Here is an 8535-nt window from a genome sequence, read left to right as displayed (position 1 = left end):
AATAGATTGCAATAATATGAATGCTAAAGATATTAAAACACAATTGATTAAGCATAGGCCAACTTATATATCACCAAATCCTGAACGCACTGTGCATACATTTATTCACGGCATTTCCCCCTCATATTACAAAAATCCAAAATAGCTTGTGTGACAACTACATTTTTCTTAATGTGCTGATTTTTTAAACATATATTTTGCGCAGCAAGAGAGCCGACTTTATCTGATTCCGCATAAGGTTGCATTGATTGGCTCTCTAGTATAGAATATTTGTAGACATTAAAAATGCAACGTTCCATTCATACATTATCATTCAAACGCGGCTATTGCTGACCCGATTAGGAGAGCTTGGATCCTGCCCATATTGTTGGGCAGGATGAAGTTGGCTATAGGCAGGGTTCGAGTTATGATTCCATCTCTGTGTGGGTCTCTTAAAGTTGTTGACAGTGGGGTGGGGTTGTAGCCAATGGGATGAATGCTCATAGCTTCATATACTGCCGTGGAGGGATTACATTGTAATGAGTGGAAATCCCCCTGCGTCGAAAAAAGAAGCGCTAGGTCCTCCGTTAGCCAATGGGATGAATGCTCATAGCGTCTCTATGTGCAGCCATCGGGTCCCCCGTGAAGGGGTTACATTGTAACGAGTTGAAAACCCCATGTGTCGAAAGAAGAAGCACAAGGGTACCCTTTTGCGTCAGAAACTGAAGCCAAAGCCAATGACCGTTCGTCAAAAGTCGACTCGCTTGGAGTGAGAATGTGTTGGTCGTCACAAAGCATCTAAGCTCCTCCCCTTACTCTGCCTGGCCCGCCCAGATAGTTTGGCACGCCCATAAGACAATGAGCTAGAGACTGTACGATCGCCACACTGTCTTTGCCTGGAGTGGAGAGACATCATGGCTTCCAAACAAATTTATGGCAGGTGCTCAGTGTTCGGATGTGAAAGTAAAAAACTAAGTACATTTGTAGCTCCTTCATCCGAGTCTCTGAGGAACCAGTGGGTTCATTTTGTTTCGCTGGAAATGCGCCGACACGACTTCCGAAATGTGTGTTTGTGTGCGCCAAACATTTCACCGACGACTGCTTCTTCAACTTGGGACAATACCGAGAACTTGCTGAACGTCTGAAAATTAAGCCTGGATCAGTACCAACTCTCCTTGCCTCAGCTACAAACCGCGGACAAGTAAGTATACTAACGTAACGCTGTATCATGTTTTTGCTTTACTGTGTATGATTACCTTGCTTGTTCCCCTTAAAATGTGGCTGTAGCTTTAGCTAATGCTCACCGTACTACAAACTAATACAGCTGTCTTTTAACAGCTATGTGACGCAGTAGTTCTAGCGTGAGACACAGGGCCTGATTCCCAAGTTAGCCTTGGTGTTCTTTATCATAGGGTTAGGGTTAGGGTTAATCGGTAAGGGGACAGTTTAACACATTTCATTCAGTCCTTCTAGTTGCAGAGTTTGCTCGTGCTAGGCTAGCGCACGGCAACAGGCAATGCTAGCCTGCTAATAAAACAGTCTTTCCCACTCCACAGTACACCCGATGTAAATCAATTATAACGCCAGACTATAGATGTAAATGTCTGTGTTGAATAATGTTAGAAATAAATGTAACCTTCCATCGCATGAATCATCGCATTTTGAGGGACTATTTTCTCGTAATGGAGCTGGTAACCTAGGTATTAGCAATGCAATGCAAGGTTGGTATTTTCCTAAATACATAGGGCCACTCTGAAAACGGAAAAGCTGAAAACAGGGTGATGGTTTAAGTTACAGTCCAGATGAAAGCTCAATCAGTTTAACACAAAATGTGTTTCCCTTTCTTTGTGGTTTGATATAGAGAAGATTCATCCACTGCAACACAACGGCAAGAAATACATGGTGTACGAGAGCTGCATCATGGAGTTGTTTAATGCATGTCCAGTCTGCACGAGGGCATGTGAAGTGACCACCCAAAGGCTGGGGACAATCCTGTCTGTGAAGCAGCAGTGCCCCCATTGCACATTCGGAGGACGCTGGAATAGCCAGCCTATCCTTGGGAGCACGCCAGCTGGAAATCTGCACCTTTCTGCCGCTATGTACCTGAGTGGTGCATCTTTCCTAAAAAACGAAAAGGTAAATGATGTGCAACTGTAAATGTGTGACTGTGAATTGCTTCAATATAGATCTAATTACATGTATTATTTATCCCCCCACACCAAAAGGTCTTCAAGGCAATGAAGCTACAGTTGTTTCGGTATGAAACATTTCGCCGCCATGCCAAAAGTTTCATTGAACCAGCAGTTATTCACCAGTGGAAAGCCCTAAATGATTTAAATCTGCAGTCAGGAGGAAATAGTGATACTTGGTGGTGACATGAGAGCTGACTCTCCAGGTATTGATACTTAACTGAAATAGCGCATTTTATACAGGTGTTCAATATTGTTAAAAGTTAAAAGTGACATAATACCAAAGTATTGGAGGGTGATTACTACACTAATTTCCCTATTTGAACAAAAATAGGTCACTCTGCAAAGTATGGGAGTTACACAATGATGGATCTCCATACTAACACCATTGTGGACATTCAGTTGGTCCAGGTGAGTTGTCAAAATGGATATTGTAAAGGAGTTATTGGTTGTAATTTCAAAGTCTAACATGCATATTCTATTGATATATTTTTTTTCTGTGTTAACAGAGCAACAAAGTTGGTGGTATCACCCATATGGAGTAGGAGGGACTGAAGAGGAGTCTAGCCTTACTGGAGTCGCGTGGCGGCAACCTTGACTGCATTGTCACTGATCGTCATCCTCAAGTACAGAAGTACCTCAGGGAGAGAAACATAACCCATTACTACGATGTCTGGCACTTTGCAAAAGGTATATTTTCAGTGGAAGCCTGGGGCCCCCGTCTGGAGCCAGGCCCAGACGGAGGGCTCGATGGCGAGCGCCTGATGGCATTGGATGAAGAGAGGGGGGGTGCCACGTAGTTTGTTCGGGCTGTGCCGACCGGGCTCCGTGGCAAACCCCCTCTCTTCATCCAATGGGCCCACCACCTGTGGGAAGATTCGTTGGGGTTGGGTGCGCAGCCACATGGGTGGCAGCGAAGGTCAGGGGTCTCGACGGACCAGACCCGGGCGGCAGAAGCTGGCTCTGGGGACGTGGAACGTCACCTCGCTGTGGGGAATGGAACCGGAGCTTGTGAGGGAGGTGGAGCACTATCAGTTAGATCTGGTGGGGCTTACCTCCACGCAGTCTCAGCTCTGGTACCGTACTCCTGGATAGGGGTTGGACTCTATTCTTCTCCGGAGTTGCCGAGGGCATGAGGCGCCGGGCGGGTGTGGGGATACTCATAAATCCCCGGGTTTACCCCGGTAGACGAGGGGGTCGCCTCCCTGCGCCTAAGGGTTGTAGGGGGGAAAACTCTGACTGTTGTTTGTGCGTATGCACCATACAGCAGTTCAGAGTACTCGGCCTTCTTGGAGACCCTGAATGGAGTCCTGTATGGGGCTCCAGTAGGGGACTCCGTAGTTCTGCTGGGAGACTTCAACGCCCACATGGGCAACGATGGAGACACCTGGAGAGGCGTGGTGGGGAGGAACGGCCTCCCTGATCTAAACCTGAGCGGCCGTTTGTTATTGGACTTCTGTGCTAGTCATGGATTATCCATAACGAACACCATGTTCGAACATAAGTGTACCTGGTACCAGAGTACCCTAGGCCGAAGATCGATGATCGATTTTGTGATCGTGTCATCTGATCTGAGGCCGCATGTTTTGGACACTTGGGTTAAGAGAGGGGCGGAACTGTCAACCGACCACCATCTGGTGGTGAGTTGGATCAGGGAATGGGGGAAATTTCCGGATAGACCTGGTAAGCCCAAACGAGTAGTGCGGGTAAATTGGGAACGTCTTGAGGAGGCCCCCGTCCTAGGTATCTTCAACTCACACCTCCGGCTGAGTTTTTCCGGCATTCCTCTGGAGGTTGGGGGCCTTGAACCGGAGTGGGCGGTGTTCAAAGCCTCCATTGCTGAAGCTGCAGCGGCTAGCTGTGGCCTCAGGGTCTTAAGGTACGGCCACACCAAACGCGTTACCTGCGTACCACGCGTATAAAATCGGCAATTTTTCCATAGGGAAGCATTGGTCTACGCGCGTATGAGGTGCGTACACGCGTATCATGCGTACCAAGCAACATTTTACTCGCTGTAGGGGCGTATGAGGCGCGTACATATACGCGCGTACATGTACGCGAGGAGTTCAAAAAATTGAACTTTTTACGCTCATACGCGCCGCAATAGCCAATCAGCGTTGAGCTTGACCCGACGTCACTGGCAGAGAGTAGTGAGCTTGGACAGAAGCATACGGCCGACATCTTTCTTTATTCTGTGTGGAAATAGTAACACAGTTACGCCATTAAATGCTTTTATGGAAACATTTTTAGCGAGAAATGTGCATTTTACTTTCATAATGTTCGCTCGGTGAATGTGAAGGATGTTTGGTTTGATAGTTATGACGAAGAGGGAACGCTCCGTTCACTTGCATGGACAGAGTCTCTGGTTACTAAGCAACCTCAACGTCTTGGCGGACTATATATCTGCTGATCAACACTACGAATGCTGGAAACACACCAGACACACCATGTGAAGTTATTTAACCCGATTATTGTTATTTATATCCGAGATTATTTAATCTAACCCGATCTAAACTCTATCACCCAAACACGGCGGCGTTTGGGTTTCCTACCTCGGACTCCAGAGCAGCCATGTCCATGGCAGCCACGGCCGGCAACTTTCTTTATTCTGAGTGGAAATAGTAACATAGTTACGCCATTAAATGCGTTTATGGAAACATTTCTAGCGAGAAATGTGCATTTTACTCTCATAATGTTTGCTCGGTGAATGTGAAGGATGTTTGGTTTGATAGTTATGACGAAGAGTGAACGCTCCGTTCACTTGCATGGACAGAGTCTCTGATTGCTAAGCAACCTCAACGTCTTGGCGGACTATTTCTCTGCTGATCAACACTACGAATGCTGGAAACACACCAGACACACCATGTGAAGTTATTTAACCCGATTATTGTTATTTATATCCGAGATTATTTAATCTAACCCGATCCAAGCTCTATCATCCATCCAAACACGGCGGCGTTTGGGTTTCCTTCCTCGGACTCCTAAATCCAGCGCAGCCACAGGCTGGGGGGGGGGGGGAGTTTTGGGCGGTCTCATCTACGCGCGTATGCGTACGCGCGTATCTGACCATTTTTGACACAAAATGGTCAAGCAACATTTTCGCTGCGTTACGCACGTACATGGTACGCGAGGTACGCGCTTGGTGTGTTCGCACCTTTAGGCTCCTCAAGGGGCGGTAACCCTCGGACACCGTGGTGGACACCGGTGGTCAGGGAAGCCGTCCCATTGAAGATGGAGGCCTTCCGGGATATGATATCCTGGAGGACTCCTTACTCGGTTGCAGGGTACCGACAGGCTCGAAGGGCTGCAGCTGCTGCCGTGTCGGAGGCTAAGCAGCGGGTGTGGGAGAAGTTTGGGGAGGCCATGGAGAAGGACTTTCGGTCGGCACCAAAGTGTTTCTGGAAGACTATCCGGCACCTCAGGAGGGGGAAACAGGGAACCATCCAAGCTGTGTACAGTAAGGATGGAACTCGAGGTCGTCAGACGTTGGAAGGAACACTTTGAGGAACTCCTGAATCCGAATAACACGTCCTCTATGTTGGAGGCAGAGCTCGAGGTTGATGGTGTTTCGTCGTCAATTTCCCTGGTGGAGGTCACTGAGGTAGTCAAACATCTCCGCAGTGGCAAAGCCCCAGGGATTGATGAGATCCAGCCAGAAATGCTAAAGGCTCTGGGTGTTGAGGGGCTGTCATGGTTGACACGCCTATTCAGTCGGGAGTCGGGTACAGTGTCAAAGGAGTGGCAAACCGGGGTGGTGGTTCCCCTGTTCAAAAAGGGGGACCAGAGAGTGTGTGCCAATTACCGGGATATCACACTTCTCAGCCTCCCTGGTAAAGTCTACTCCAAGGTGCTGGAAAGGAGGTTTCGGCCGATCGTCAAACCTCAGTTTGAAGAGGAACAATGCGGTTTTCGCCCCGGACGTGGAACTACGGACCAGCTCTTCAATCTCGCAAGGATCCTGGAGGGGACCTGGGAGTATGCCAATCCGGTCTACATGTGTTTAGTGGATCTGGAGAAGGCGTATAACCGGGTCCCCCGGGAGAAACTGTTGGAGGTGCTGCGGGAGTATGGGGTAAGGGGGTCTCTCCTCAGGGCCATCCAATCTCTGTACTCCCAAAGCGAGAGCTGTGTTCGCGTCCTCGGCAGCCAGTCAGTTTCGTTCTCAGTGGGTGGTGGTCTCCGCCAGGGCTGCACCTTGTCCCCAATCTGGTTTGTGATATACATGGACAGGATATCAAGGCGTAGTCGTGGTGGGGAGGGGCTGCAGTTTGGTGGTCTGAGGATCTCGTCACTGCTTTTTGCAGATGATGTGGTCCTCATTGAATCATCGGCCTGTGACCTTCAGCACTCACTGGATCGAGTGTGAAGAGACTGGGATGAGGATCAGCACCGCTAAATCTGAGGCCATGACTCTTAGCAGGAAACTGGTGGATTGCTTACTCCGGGTAGGAAATGAGTCCTTAGCCCAAGTGAAGGAGATCAAGTACCTCGGGGTCTTGTTCGCGAGTGAGGGTACGATGGAGCGTGAGATTGGTCGGTGAATCGGAGCAGCGGGGGCGGTATTGCGTTCGCTTTACCACACCGTTGTTACGAAAAGAGAGCTGAGCCGCAAGGCAAAGCTCTCGATCTAATGGTCGATCTTCGACCGAGGAGACCTCGGGGAAGACCCAGGACTAGGTGGAGAGATTATATCTCAACACTGGCCTGGGAACGCCTCGGGATCCCCCCGTCAGAGCTGGTCAATGTGGCCCGGGAAAGAGAAGTCTGGGGCCCCCTGCTTGAACTGCTCCCCCCGCGACCCGACCCCGGATAAGCGGATGAAGATGAGATGAGAGATGAGATATTTTCAGTGCCAATATGGAGCTATGCGTTTCTCCAGCCTTTTCCTTTCTTTGATTTGTTAGTGATATCCTTTTGGTGAGAAGGACCTGATGTTTTGAAGCTTGCGTAAAGCTCACATTTGGTGGTCCTTCATTTTAAAATTGTGACAATGAGTAAATGGTAACAAATGCTTTGAAATTATCAAATGCTACAATCGATTAATCACTCAGTTTATGAGTATCTTAACTAAGTGGAAAGTACTTTGCTGTCATTGTAGGTATTTCAAAGAAGCTGTTAGCAATCAGTATGCAGAAAGACTGTGAGAAACTCAAGAAGTGGATGAAGAGCATCAACAACCACATATACTGGACTGCAGCTGGCTCAACCTCCGGGCCAGAGAGAATTGCAAAGTGGACCTCGATCCTGAACCATGTTCGAGATGTCCATGTAGGCCTACATGAAGATCCTCTTTACCCCAAGTGCAAGCATGCGATCCGCCAGACAAGTGACCGGAGTAAATGGCTTCAAGCAGGTATTTCACCAATATACAGGCTAAATGTCAAAACAGTGAACAGACAACTACAGTTATTTAGTGGCTTTCAGAAATTTACCAGAGGACATGGTTGTAGTATTCTTTACTGTATGGGTAATGGTTTTCTAATATCATATTTTCTTATTGTCTGCAGCAACTCCAACTTTCTCCAAGTTGGAGAAGTTGCTGACCAACAAAAGGGTGCTGAAGGATGTTGCAAAACTGAGCCCCCACCACCAAACTTCATCTTTGGAGGCTTTCCATGCTGTTATTCTTCGTTTTGCCCCCAAAAAAAATTGTCTTTCCCTTTATTGGAATGCTCTGCAGGTTAAAGAAAGTTTGTTTACTAAATACTTTTTGGAATTGTAGCCTAAAATATCTGTCAATATTAACATCTTTTGTCTTGTACTTCCAGACTCTACCTGGCTGCTATGCATTCAAATCACAATGTGGACCGACCACAGGCCGAAACAAAGGAAGGAGTACCGATTTACAAAATCTCCTTTCCAAAGGCTAGGAAGGGAGAGTGCAGAGCTAAACCTCAAAAAACACAGCAGACCTTTGGTAAGGGTTCAAATTATTTGGTGTCAGTTAAACGCATTATTAACGGCGTTAACGCAAACCAATTATAACGGCGTTAATTTTTTTATCGCGCGATTAACGCAATTCTTGCACAAAAAACAAAAAAAACGTTTACTTTTATTTTTTTGGCTCAAAACAAAGAAGCAGTAGCCTGACTGCTATGTTCAAGGCAGTATGTTTGTATGTTCATCGTTTAATTGCACTATAGGTTTTTTTGTATCGTCCTGTTTGATCAGTATATCCAATGTTGTTATCAATAAAAAAACATTTGCACAAGGCAAGCCGATGCACTTCTCCATGTTGATAAGAGCATTAAAATGAGAACAATTAATGGGACAAAGAAATCGAGGGATATTTAGCATAGAAAAAACATTTGTGATTAATCGCGATTGCTCGCGATTAAATATTTTAATCGCTTGACAGCACTAGTTC

At 47.1% G+C, this 8535-nt stretch overlaps 1 long non-coding RNA gene across 1 annotated transcript; it reads left to right on the top strand.

The window, feature by feature from the left end:
* Positions 1 to 1846: 1846 nt before the first annotated feature.
* Positions 1847 to 8093, top strand: LOC132461237 (uncharacterized). Its single transcript, XR_009526567.1, has 4 exons — positions 1847 to 2374; positions 2503 to 2858; positions 7267 to 7521; positions 7676 to 8093. It is a non-coding gene; the product is annotated as an uncharacterized LOC132461237 (long non-coding RNA).
* Positions 8094 to 8535: the final 442 nt, after the last annotated feature.

Source organism: Gadus macrocephalus, chromosome 7 (assembly GCF_031168955.1).
Source record: "Gadus macrocephalus chromosome 7, ASM3116895v1".
In the NCBI taxonomy this organism is placed as follows: Eukaryota; Metazoa; Chordata; class Actinopteri; order Gadiformes; family Gadidae; genus Gadus; species Gadus macrocephalus.
Note: the sequence above shows the minus strand (reverse complement) of the source record. Positions and strands in the feature narration are given on the sequence as shown.